Source organism: Panthera tigris, chromosome D4, assembly GCF_018350195.1.
Source record: "Panthera tigris isolate Pti1 chromosome D4, P.tigris_Pti1_mat1.1, whole genome shotgun sequence".
Taxonomy (NCBI): domain Eukaryota; kingdom Metazoa; phylum Chordata; class Mammalia; order Carnivora; family Felidae; genus Panthera; species Panthera tigris.
Window position 1 is genome coordinate 78,577,265 of NC_056672.1, and position 12,928 is coordinate 78,590,192.

A 12,928-nucleotide genomic window follows, 5' to 3' on the forward strand; every position below is an offset into this window, starting at 1 on the left:
AAAAGAGTGACACTAGGGTATTGAAAACATGATTGTAATGTTTCTGGAGGGAAATGAACGGTCTAATCCTGCGGAGGACGGATATTGGTGATTCTGACTTATGTGCACACCACAGAGCTTCCCTAATCAGCTTTTCCTCTTAGTGCAGCTCAGGGTGAAGGCAGAGGGCTGAAAATAGTCCACTCCAAAATCTTTTGATTGCAAAGTGTTTCAAGAGGGGAGACGTGGGTGACAGACTAATAAAACCCAGGAGCAGCTTGCATTTGTGTTTTCCCACAAAGTCTCTTCCACCGCAGGCTCCACAACAACCACTGCAATCGCCCCCAGGGCCCTCTCGCCCTGCCCCCCTGTCCAATCTGATCTTTCCAATGGCATTTGCTGAGCACTTACTGGAAGCCACCCACCCGTAGTCACTGCCAACGTCATCTGGCTTATTTCTCACCTAAAACTGGGAGGCAGGTTTACACTCGGAAAACCTGGCATACAGACTAAGGGTTAAAAGGAACAGATTCAGTCAGTGTATCTTAGGCGCCTACTATGTGCTTTCCCATCGACTCGAGTGACTTCTCTCAACAAGCCCCCTTTACGCAGTAGGTGTTACGAATCTCCATTTTACATATATGCACCTTCCCTACGGTCATGTATTTGAACACATCCTATCTGATTAGAAACAGACATTTCCCCCACGCTATCCCAGGCTGCCTCTAATAGGAATCCTCATCTTGGAGAAGAGAGGCCGAAAGTCCACGGTCAGTGATTAAGCTTACCATGTGATAATTACAATACAGGGTGACAAGCACCGTAACAAAGGCATCGACAAAGTTCTGTGGCCGCTCAGAGGAGGAAAAAATGGCAGACATTTGCTGTAGGGTCTTTGCACATACTGTTCCCGAGGAGCACAGATACCTGCTCCAAGAGCCCTTTCCTGACCCCACCATCTATGTTGCTTCCGTATTTTTCTCTGTTCTTGTGCCCTTTTCACTTTTTTCTCCCTTCCTTCCTTCCTTCTTTCCTTTCTTCCTTCTTCCTTCCTCCTTTCCTTCCTTCCTCCCTTCTTCCCACCCCTTTCTTTCTCTTTCTTTCTTTCTTTCTTTCTTCCTCCTTTTCTTCCCTCCATCCTTCTCTCCCTTCCTTCCTTCCTTCCTTCTTCCCTTCTTCTCTTTCTTTCTTTCTCTTTCTTCCTTCCTTCCTCCCTTCCTCTCTTCCTTCCTTCCTTCCTTCCTCCTTTCTTCCACACCCTTTCTTTGTTTCTTTGTTTCTTTCTTTCTTTCTCTTTCTTTCTTCCCTCCCTCCTTCTCTCTCTTCCTTCCTTCCTTCCTTTCTTCCTTTCTTCCTTCCTTCTTCCCTTCTTTCCTTTCTTTCTTTCTTTCTTTCTTTCTTTCTTTCTTTCTTTCTTCCTTCCTTCCTTCCTCCCTTCTTCCCTTTCTTTCTTTCTTTCTTTCTTTCTTTCTCTTTCTTCCTTCTTTCCTTCCTCCCTTCCTCTCTTTCTTTCTTCCTTCCTTCCTTCCTTCTTCCCACCCCTTTCTCTTTCTTTCTTTCTTTCTTTTTCTTTCTTTCTCTTTCTTTTTCTTTCTTCCTCCCTTCCTTCCTTCCTCCCTTCTTCCCACCCCTTTCTCTCTCTTTCTTTCTTTCTTTCTTTCTTTCTTTCTTTTTCTTCCTTCCTTCCTCCTTCCTTTCTTCCCTCCCTCCTTCTCTCCCTTCCTTCCTTTCTTTCTTCCTTCCTTCTTCCCTTCTTCCCTTTCTTTCTCTTTCTTCCTTCCTTCCTTCCTCCCTTCCTCCCTTCCTCTTTCTTTCTTCCTTCCTTCCTTCCTTCCTCTCTTCTTCCTACTCTTTCTTTCTTTCTTTCTTTCTTTCTTTCTTTCTTTCTTTCTTCTTTCCTTCCTCCCTTCCTCTCTTTCTTCCTTCCTTCCTTCCTTCTTCCCTTCTTCTTTCTTTCTTCCTCTTCCTTCCTTCCTTCCTTCCTCCCTTCCTCTTTCTTTCTTTCCTTCCTTCCTTCTTCAGACTGCAACTTCTAGTCACTAATCAATTTATTTTCTGATTGCTTTTCTTCTGCAATAGCCTGAAAGATCCACAGGACCGGAATGTATCTGTCCTAGTCACTTCTGAATCCTCAGAGCTGGCACCAGTAGATGTTAAATTAATTGTTGAAAGGAGGAAGGAATAAATGAGTGAGTCAATAACTGATTGAATTGCTCTGATGACTTAGTCTTTGGGACAACACCGTGAGGTAGGCATTATCATCCCCCTTTCGAAATCCATGAACAGACCCTTTGAGATCTAAAAAGAGCACCACAGGGAGCAGAGGGAGAGCCACCCCCAGCTGTTCTGGCTCTAACTCCATTTAGTGCACATCTCACTAAATCCAAACACGCTGACTTGAACTTACAGATTCTAGTGACCGTGGATTCACAGTCGACAACAGGAAGCCCGAAGACGGAAACAGGCAAGGGGACGCAGAGGTACAGAAACTGGGGTCAAGCTTTCCACGTGTGGCTGAGTCTGACCCCATCAGACCGATTCATAAGAGATCGTGATAGCAACTGCTGTTTATGGAGTGCCTAAAGCTTTACCTGGATAACAGAAGTGAAAATATTACTCTCCCAGACATGAGAGAAGAGCAGACACTGCATGAGGGTTAAAGCTTCAGATGCAGGAAGGTCCGGCACAGCAACCAGAGTCACCAGCCCCACCGCTATGCATCCGACCGAGACAGATGGGAGGAGGGGAGGCAGGGGACGGATGAGGAACCAGTAGGTGGCCGAGGCCCCTGTGGCGTGACCCCTCCCCTGGATTTCCAAGCCATCAGGGATGTCTACGGGCCTCACAACACGCTTAATGCACGTGTCTTTCTCACGCAATCCTGTGAAGAGGCGAACTCAACATGGAACCCAGAGCCAGGCAATCAGGGAGGCGGGAGGAGAGGAAGTCTACTTTGGGAAGGAAACGCAAAAGCAAGTGTCGCTTTAGGAAAGTAGGTACACCAGTCTACCGGTGTGGTGGGCTTGAAGAGGCACCACCCAGGGGGTCGGCGGGGGGAGGGTCTGCCTTCAGGGAAGGGCGTTCGCCCCAGCCGTTGGGACGGCCTGCAGCAACCCTCCCCCTCGGGGATGCCCAGCTGCAGAGCCCCTTGTCCAAGGCCACGCCCTGCCTGGCGGCCCACGTCCCTGACGGCCAGGGTCGGAGTCGGAAGACCCAGCCGGCAGCGCCCCAAGGGAGACATCGCCGAGAGCTCTTTTACCTGTAGACTCGACTCTCGGTGGGCTCCGTCGAGGCCGTCGCTGGGGCTGCTCTGCAGCTCAGCCTCTGACTCCATCCAGTCCTGCATCCTTCCCGGCCTCGGTGGGTGTTGTCGGCCTCTGGGTGCTGAACTCGGTCTCAGAGTCTGCTTCCTGGAGAGCCCGACCTGCCGCCCTCAGGCGTCCCCTGGCTGTGGCGTTGGTGAGATCTGAGCCCAATTACAGGCACGCTTCTCCGCGTTTCCAACCATGCGGTAGATACTGTTATTTCCAGTGTGCACACGGGGAACCCGAGGGCCCATGTGCTTGCATACGAGGCCACGGCTTGATGTTGGATCTGCCCAAGTAGTAAGCACCCCATTAACACCTAGTTACACAGAGCCCCTCCTCTGAACTCTTTTCCGGAAGCTAGCCGAGCCCTCCCCTCCTCTCCTTCCCACAGCATGTGATTTTTTTTTGTTTTGTTTTGCTTTTTTTTTTCCCCCTTCCTTTTCTATGGCTCTCATTACATCCTGCCTCTCATCACGAATATTTATTCACAGTCTGTGTCCCGTAATGAACCATGTTCTTTTTGAGGACAAGAGCTATGTTTGATTCATCTATATATGCTTACAGGAGAGGGGGGGGAAAAACCCTAAATAAATGTGAACTGAATTAAAGTAATTCTACATTGATTTATCTCTAATTATGGAATGGAAGCCTTTGTTCTAGTATAAAAGAATCAAGAGTGCAGGCAGTTATTTTGGTGGGGGGAGACCCCGCTGATACTTTTGAAATCAGCCCCATTTTGCCTTTGCCTGTGGCTGTTCCCAAGAGTGAAGTCAGGAGGGTGAACACAGCAAGTGCCTTCTTTAAGCTTTTGAAAATTAAGACCCAAGGAGGGGTAAAAGAGAGAAAGAGAGAGAGAGAGAGAGACAAAAGCAAATATTAGTTAGGAATTTGACAACAAAAATTTAAATTAAGAAATTAAATGGAGGAACAGAAATTAAATGGCATAGGAGTTTCTACCAATAGATTCCGAGCTGTAAAACGGCGTCTCTCGCTCCCGTTCCTCTGCAAACAATTCCAAGCGTAAATGTATTTTTGGCACAAATGGATCTGTCCTAAGATTCTTGATTATAATTATAATAATGGGTTTCTGAAAGCCTGCAAGTGGTTCTGGGAATGATAATAAGGGTTGAGAAAAGGCATGTTGTTTATGTGGTGAGTGTTTGTGGAATATTAAATGAGGGTGGGAAGAAAAACTCATGCTATACTTTCCACAAACTCCAAAATATACAATTACACCCAAGCCGCCCGTCACCGCCTCCCTTTCTTGCAGGCACACACACCCCATCAGTTCCATTACCACGAAAATGGGGGGCCGGAGGGGAGGCTGCAGCGGAGGGGGGGGGGAGGGCACACCCCCAGTGTTTTCCCCTGTGGAGTTGCTCATCCCTTAGAACACCACCGGCTTTTGCATCAGGAAGAGGAGTGGCCGAGTCTAAGACGCTGGTCTCAGCCCAGCTCAGCGCCTTCCTTTCCCTCCCCTAGTGTGGCCCTGGCAGGTTCCTAAGCCACTTCCCTTTGGCCACACCGCAGACCTCATGTGCCAGCCCTCTTCCGAAATCTCACCACTTCTGAGGGGGATGGTTTATGCGACACAAACCACCTTCCCTCCCTCTGCAAGCTCCCTGAGAACACGGAACCTATCTGATCCATGGTCGGCGTTGGTTTTTCATGGTGGCAAAGGGCAGTAACGCATAACGTGACATTTTAGTCATCTCGTAATGCGCGAAGTACAGTCACAGTGTTGTGCATCCGTCACTGCTATCTTGTTCCAGAACTTTTTCAGCATCCCCAAAAGAAACCCATGCCCATTAAGCAGTCACTCTCTGTTCTGCTTCCTGCCAGCCCCTGGCGGGTCCGCTATTTTTCACCTATTACAGTACCTACCCCTGTCTCGCATTCGGTAGGTCCTGATTAATGTTGAAAATCCAATAATTGCCTACTTAATCATTCATTCATATCTGTTCTGCCTACTCTGATGGTTATAACTCTGGGATGATTATTAAAAATTATATAATAATAGTCGGGGCCACAATAATGATCACTGTCACTTAGTAAATGTTTACGGTCGGTATAAGTGAAATCATACAGCATTGGCCCTTTGCATCCGGTTTGATTCACTGAACACAACGGTTTCAAGGTTCTCACATGTTGTACCAGGTATCAGAACTTGGTTTCAATTGGTGGCTGAATAATCACACATGCGTACCCCGTTTTGCTTATTGGTCCATCCTCGATGGCCATTTGGGTGGTCCCCCTTCGGCTATGGACATTAGCGTGCAGGTTTTGTGTGGACATGTGTTTTTATACGGCCAGGAGTATAATCGCTGGTTCATATGATAATTCTATGTTCAGTTTTTGAGGAAATGCCAAACTGGCTTCCACAGTAGCTACGCCTTTTTACGTTCACCCCAGCAGCGTGCAAGGTTCTTCACGTGCTCACTAACATTTGTTGTATTGTAGGGTTTGTTTACTTATCTGTCTGTCTGTTGTAGCGATCCTAACAGATGTGAGGTGATTTCTCTCTTTTTTTTTTAAGTTTATTTATTTATTTTGAGAGGGAGAAAGAGCACACACAAGCAGAGGGGCAGAGAGAGAGAGAGAGAGAGAGAGAGAGAAAGAGGCTCTGCACTGTCCATGGGGAGCCAGATGCAGGACTCAATGCCACAAACTGTGAGATCATGACCTGAGCTAAAATCGAGTCTGATGCTCAACCAACCCAGCCACCCAGGCGCCCAATTTCATTGCGGGCCTGATTTGCATTTCCCTGATGACTAATGATGCTGAGCGTCTTTTCCTCTGCCTGTTGGCCGTTAGTATATCTTCTTCAGAGAAATGTGTATTGAATTCCTTTGGTCATTGAAAACTATTTTTTGTGGGGTCGGTCTTTTTGTTGAGTTTTAGGAGTTCTTTATATATTCTGGACATTATACATTTACCCAATATATGATTTGCAAATATTTTCTCCCATCCCTTAAAAAAAAAAAAAAAAAGACAGCTGGCTTATCTAAAATCTTCTCTGTAGTCTACAAAACCTCTTGGCTAACTCTGCTTCATTCCAGCTGTGTAACCATCTGGGTGGGTCAGTTTGACCCCCCCAATTCTACAGATAAGAAACTGCCATTCACCTGAAACTCACATAACACCATGTGTTTGTTACACTTGAATAAAAGAAAAGACCTGGAGATTCACAAGGGCGACGTGACTGTATCATGGTTCCCCGGCGGGGCAGAGACCTGGAAACTCACATACTCCTAGGTCAACTGTATCAGTTTTCTCCTGGAGAGCAGTGGGTGCTTCTGGGGTCACTGGAAACTCTGGCCTCGCCCAGGACTCTGGTGCCCGTTCTAGGGAACACCCCGATGCCTTGCCTCTGGAAGCCCATTCTGATTGGAGGAAGCTGTAGAGAGAAAATTCTTCACAGACTTGGTCCTGGGGTACAAAGGGCGAGCTTGCCAGCTGTCTTCCCAGCTGTCTGTCACCTTCGACTCCTTGGTCACCTGAACCCCGTTCCTTGGAGGCGTCTTGTTTTTATTCAGCACTCTGGCTGTCTCACCCACGCCATTTCTGCCCGTTAACAGCACAAAGCAGCAAATACACACTAGCAGGCTCTCCATTCTGAAATCAGCCCCAACCGAATACCGTCACACGATTCGAAAGCGGCTGTTTATTACTCACAACCAAGCCACGCTTTCTCACACATTATGTTAAATGATACACAGGAATAAATGCGCATCAGTAGATGAAACACCATGTACTGAGCACGTAATAGACGCCTGCCCGGTGCTTAGCACTTTGGGTTCAATATCTCATTTAATCTTCTTTTTGCCTGTGTCACCATCCCTAGATGACTATAGATTTCCCGATGGCGAGATCCAAGGCTGGTCCCACACAGAACCCGGCGCATAGTAAGCCCTCATAGTAAGGATGTATTCCAGAGTGGCTGAGATTCAGTAAACACCTACTGTGTTTACTATGTTACTATGTAAACACCTACTATGTTCCACTAACCCACTCACTGGCAGCCCCACAGGCCTCAAGATGAGTATTACAATTGTGCTTTTCCAGAAAAGGAAACCAGGCTCTGAGACATTTAATAACTTACCCAGGTTTCCCCAGCTAGTAAGTAAAAAAGCCAAATACTACCCACATTTTCAGGCTCTAAAAGCAGAGTTCCTTCCACCAGACCACGAGTGAATGAAATTTAAAAAAAAAAAAAAAGTGTTGAGTCTGGTTTGCAACCTCAAAGTGCTTCCCTCTTGTTAATAAATCAGACTAACACTCCAGGAGAGAGTAATTGAGTCTACAGCGATAAGCAAAAATCACTGCTTACAGGGGGATCGCAGGGAGGAATGCAAGCTTGGTGAGTAGGAAAAGTTTTAGGAGCTGAAAAGAGAACGGACTCAGGTGCCGAAGGCCTGGTGGGATTTCAGTGGCAAACTGGACGGAGGCGGGTGGCCCGAGGAAAGATGCAGAGGCAGGGGGGACGTGGCAGGCACGGACGTTGCGGGGAGGGGGGGGGAGGGGAGGGGAGCAGTGTGACCAGAAGATGAGATTGTAAGCGTGGGGATAGGACTGCAGGGGGCCCTGAATGCCAGTGGACAGAATCGCAGCACCGTAGATCCCTGAGCTGCATGAGGAAAGCACATTTCAAGAGATGATTCTGTATACAGAACACAGAAGGGCTTTGGAAAGGGGAACCCCAGCACTTGCCCTTGGCTTGATACATACTAGGCACTTAAGTGTAGAACCGAGCCATTGATGAATAAAGAGGTAACTACACAAGTGGATGAAAGGGGTGATGGAACTGAGGGTACCGCTGGCCACCCCGAGCTGGGATGCCTGGCCTGGGTGTCCCTGGGAAAGATTTGGCAAGACTGACAGGTGCACTGCATGAGGTGGGTAACGAGGAAAGACAATGCCAAGACCTTCCTCCTTTCTCTTCGTCCTCCTTGCTCGTTCCTGCAGCCCAGGGAATCTGAATGAGCTTCAGGCCTCCCTAGCAGCCAGTGAAAACCAGGGCAGGAGGCATGAAGGACGTCTCTTACCAAGCAACGCGTTGATTAACAAAGAGCCCGCGCGCCCAATGACACGCGTTGTTGTTACTTTCCTGCCAGAGGTAGAAATCACACAGGATTATCTAGGTGTGTTTTCCAGAAGGGTGTTATGGAACAATAACCCCATCAAGAGAGACTAAAATAAGATGTGAGAGATACAAGCCTCCTAACAATGCAAGCAGCCGCCCTTTGATGAACGCTTTGTTTGTTGACTCATTTGCATTAAGAAGCACACTGAACATGACCTCAGAGAGCAGAGCTGCAGCTTTCTGTCTCCCGCGCTCGGCTTTTAAATGGCACAAAAATGTGCTTATTCGGCAACTATCCCGGACACGGAATCTTCCACTGGTTTTCCTAGTGAATGTAGGTCCGGCCTACCTGACGGGCCCCTAACTCACGGATGAAATGAGATAAGGTTTGAAAACACGTAGCACACAGGAGACACTCCAAATTGCCTGTCAGACTGGTTTCCCCGGCCCCTCATGGGCAGACCCAGTCTTCCTACCGCCTTCTGAGCTCCCACATCCCACCTGCAGAAGGGAGATGCCCCTGAACTTCCTCGATGCTGCCCACTGTGAGTGTTCATGCGAACACGCGTCCTTTCCTTCTCTCCTTCCATCCTTCCATCCATCCTAAGATCCTTCCGGTGCATCCCCACCAAAGTGTCTTCCAAGTGCCATCCAGATGCTGGGACCATGAAGCAACAGTTGCCCACACAGGCAGGGCACATGGCCACCTGCGGTGAGACCCCCCCCAACCCTCCACTCCCGCTTGCTTGCTCCTAATTATGCTGCCCCTCCGGTGACCTCCAACCCTGCAGCCCTAATGATGGCTGACTTTGGCCCTGACTAGCATGATAGATGAGCAAGAATGTCGATCACCCAGCAGCTGTGGCTCTGAGTAAATTGTTTTCCTTGCCTCCGTCCCGGTCCCCTCCTCGTTAAACGGGGCTACAAATAGTAAATGTCTCAGTTCCTGGGGGGAAAGACTTGAATGTTTGCTCCCGGGTAGGTACTCAATAATTGGTCCCGTCAACATCAACGTCATGGTCTGTAAAATAAGATGACTGGCAACTTCCTCTTATTGGGATGTCCATGCTCACAAAATTTCAGCAGCTGCCCATGGCCGTTGGCACAGTAACTCAAAACCTCACAAGAGCACATCGACGTGCTTTCTTTCCATCGTGCTGGGGTCAAGTCCTCGGTTCGGCTCACCAAGCATTTCCGGTCCTCCTCGTCACGGCACCTTGCAAAGTTCCCCAGGGCGTAACCTCTGTCAGCCTACGTTCCCGAAGGGGGGTGCTTTGAAACAGAACGATCGTGCTAACTGACGACACACACTTAGTACAAGTGACGGGTAAATCTCCGTTACCTTCGGCGTTTAGCATTTGGGCCTTCTTGTTACTGCAGCAAACGCTAGCCTCGTCTGACTGATACCCTCCCCTTCCTTCCTCCAGCCACAGGGCCTGTGCTCAAGCTGGCCCCTCGGCCCAGGAGTCCCTTCCCTCTCCATTGAAATACCTCCTGCAGATCTCAGAACTCGAGCATTTCTTCTTCAAGGAAGCGTTCTCTAAATCTGTCATGCTCCCCTGCCAGAGGCTCTCATTTCATCAAGTATCTCTTCTTTATCGCTCTTCTCCAAGGGGCAATTTTCCCTTTATTTATTTGATGATTTTATTAATTTCCATCTCTTCCACCACCAGACGGTAAATTCCACAGGAGCAGGGTCCAGATCTGTTACAGCCCTTCATCGTACCCTTAGTGTGTATCACAGGGTCTGGCACTCGTAGGCCCTAAATAAATATTTGTTGAATGATGGTAGGAAGGAAAGAAGGAAGAAGGGAAGTGGGGAGGAAGAAAGGAGGGGAGGGAGGAGGGCGGGAAGGAAAGAAAGGGAGAAGGAGGAAGGGTAAATGCCTGAGACAAAGGCTCTTTGCTCCCGGCTTCTAAGCTGGCACTGCCCCAGTCCTGTTGTTGCCTGTAACATGATTTCCTGATTAAAAAAAAAAAAAAAGGAATCAGGACCCCGTCCTCTTCCTGTCATTTGCCCTTGAAAAAAAAATGCAGAGAAGTTGAGAAAGTCCAGGCTGTGGTCAGACCCTGTGACCTGTGCCTGGCCAGCCAATGCCTGCAAGTTCCTCCGCTCAGATCTTTCCACCTTGTGCCTAGGAGGGGCTGTGACAGACCCCCAGCGGCCACGTCTCCCCCACCGGAGTCGGCCAGGGCCCTGGGTGCCCCAGACTCCCCAGGTGCTGCGGCCTGGCACTGATGTGCCCTCGCCTGTGTTAACACCATGGTCTTCAACTCTCCATAAATCAGATTTACAGAACACGGCGCATTTCAGGAGCCCGGGGACACTTCTGGGGCCTCCCAGTTCAGTGGAGCTCATTATGGAAATCAGCTAAATGCTGAGGAGCGAGATAAGTAAGAACTGTTTACCAGTCCCTTCCACCAGAGACCCACAGACTTCACTAATGGGAGCTCATTTGCGGCCTCACTCAGTCACTCAACCCTCTTTATCCGCTGCTGTGACTAATCTGCAGGGAGAGAGGCGCAGGTGTGCACAAAGGACTCTCCCAGGGGCTCCAGGTGCGTGGTGAAGGGGACGGGGACAGCGACAGGCAAAGCGGGACTGGCCCCAACTCACCCTACCCCTTGGGGAAACCACTTCCCACCTCCCAGGGCCGCGGATGCTCTGGCCAGCCAACTTTTGAAGACCAGCAGAGATAACGATGAGGGAACACGGGGAATAGAGCGTTCCAGTTTACGAGACACCCTTGCTTCCATTAACTTGTGGGAGCCTCACAATTTTTTTACCAGGTGGGTGTTTTGCTCACGCCTCTATTTACCAGCCGAGGAAGCAGGCTCGGGGGCAAAGTGGATTGCTCAGATGGGAATTGGCAAACGCTGCTTTTCTCTGTCCAAATACAATGTGCTCTCCACTTTACCAGGGCTCTTGAAATGCGGGTTATTAAAACTCCGTGAACAGGGTTCAGGGTGTTCTTGCACGTTTTGAACTTGTACGCGGATTCGGGGGGCTGGGGGTTTGGGGGCTTTAGGTGGGGGGCGGGCGGTGCAAGCGGGCAACAACTTTTTTTACAACCCTCTCAGGTGGACTGAAATCCCCAAGAGGTTTAAAAAGCCACCAGGGGTGGGGCACCCGGATGGCTCATTTGGTTAAGCATCCACCTTCGGCTCAGGTCGTGATCTCACGGTTTGCGAGTTCAAGCCCTGCGTTGGGCTCTTTGCCCTCCGAGGGGAGCCTCCTTTGGATCTCAGTCCCCCTCTCTCTCTGCCCCTTTCCAGCTCTCTCTTTCTCTCTCAAAATTAAATCAATGTTAAAAGAAGAAAAACAAAACACTAGGGGTTCTGGACCACCCCCTGAGGGCGTGAGCTGCTTACCTGGTGAGCCAAGGAGGTCTGTGAGTTGGACCTCTTTGCCCATTCACCCATTTTCCCAAGAAAGAAAAGTGTGAGTTGAGTGAGGTTTGGTCTCCATATCTTCCTGTTCCCTGCCGTTGTCCTCCAGTGACAGCCTGTGTGATGTCCACCTTGCAGCCCAGCCCCCGCAGCCGGGCTGTTCCCGCTCCTCCCACAGCCCCTCAGAGCGCATCACCAGGGGTCCATGGTCAGTGGCCGGGCCTCAGAGCACGAGGCCCCCTCTGGCAAGGGGCAAGGCCGGGGAAGCCAGGAGAGATGAGTTCCGTGTGTACAGGGTCTGATTTTGTCTTCAACGATCTGGATAGGTTTGGTATTCTTTTTGATTTAACAAATATTGGACTTAATATTACTCACCATAACTGCCGAGTTTTTTCGTGCCTCCTTAAATTTTGTTTGTGGGCCCGAGTGCCTCACTCGCCTCACCCCGGTCTAGAGTCCGGAGAACAATGCTGCCTTCTGGGGAGCCCCGCCACGGTCCAGACAGTTATGCCAACTATGTTCACCGGTTCATGTGTGCAGGTTTGGAGGACCCTACAGAATGCCTAGCTCAACCTCATAACTTTATCAAAAACTTTTTTTAAATGTTTATTTATATTTGAGAAGGTGCAAGCAGGGGAGGGGCAGAGAGAGTGGGGCAGAGGATCCAAAGCAGGCTCCCCTCTCCCCCACCGAGTGGGGCTCGAACTCACAAACCGCGAGATCACCACCTGAGCCGAAGTTGGAGGCTCAAGCGACTGAGCCACCCAGGCGCCCCCGACCCTCCTAATGTCAAGGCACAGTGTGTGGATTCAAGAGCATAGGGGAAGGCTCCTACGGGTCTGAATCCTGGCTCTCCTATGAAACCTTGAGGGAAGTCACTTATCTTCTCTGAGCTTATCTGAGAGACGGAGATGAGGCGGGTATCCACGGTTGTGCCAATGAGATAGCATGGTTTCCAGACCATAGAAATAATCTGTGCAGCAAGCCAGAGTCTAAACAGGAACCAGATGTGTTCTTGAACTCCCCATTGTTCTCTTTGAATTTGGACGAGAAGGTGAAGTATGAGGACGAGTCAGGATGTTTTATTGCCAGCAGCCCCAAGGGCTCCCCATTGGTCCGTGTGCTGTGGCTTTGGAGGCAGTCGTCACAAGTCTGAGTCCTGGCACGC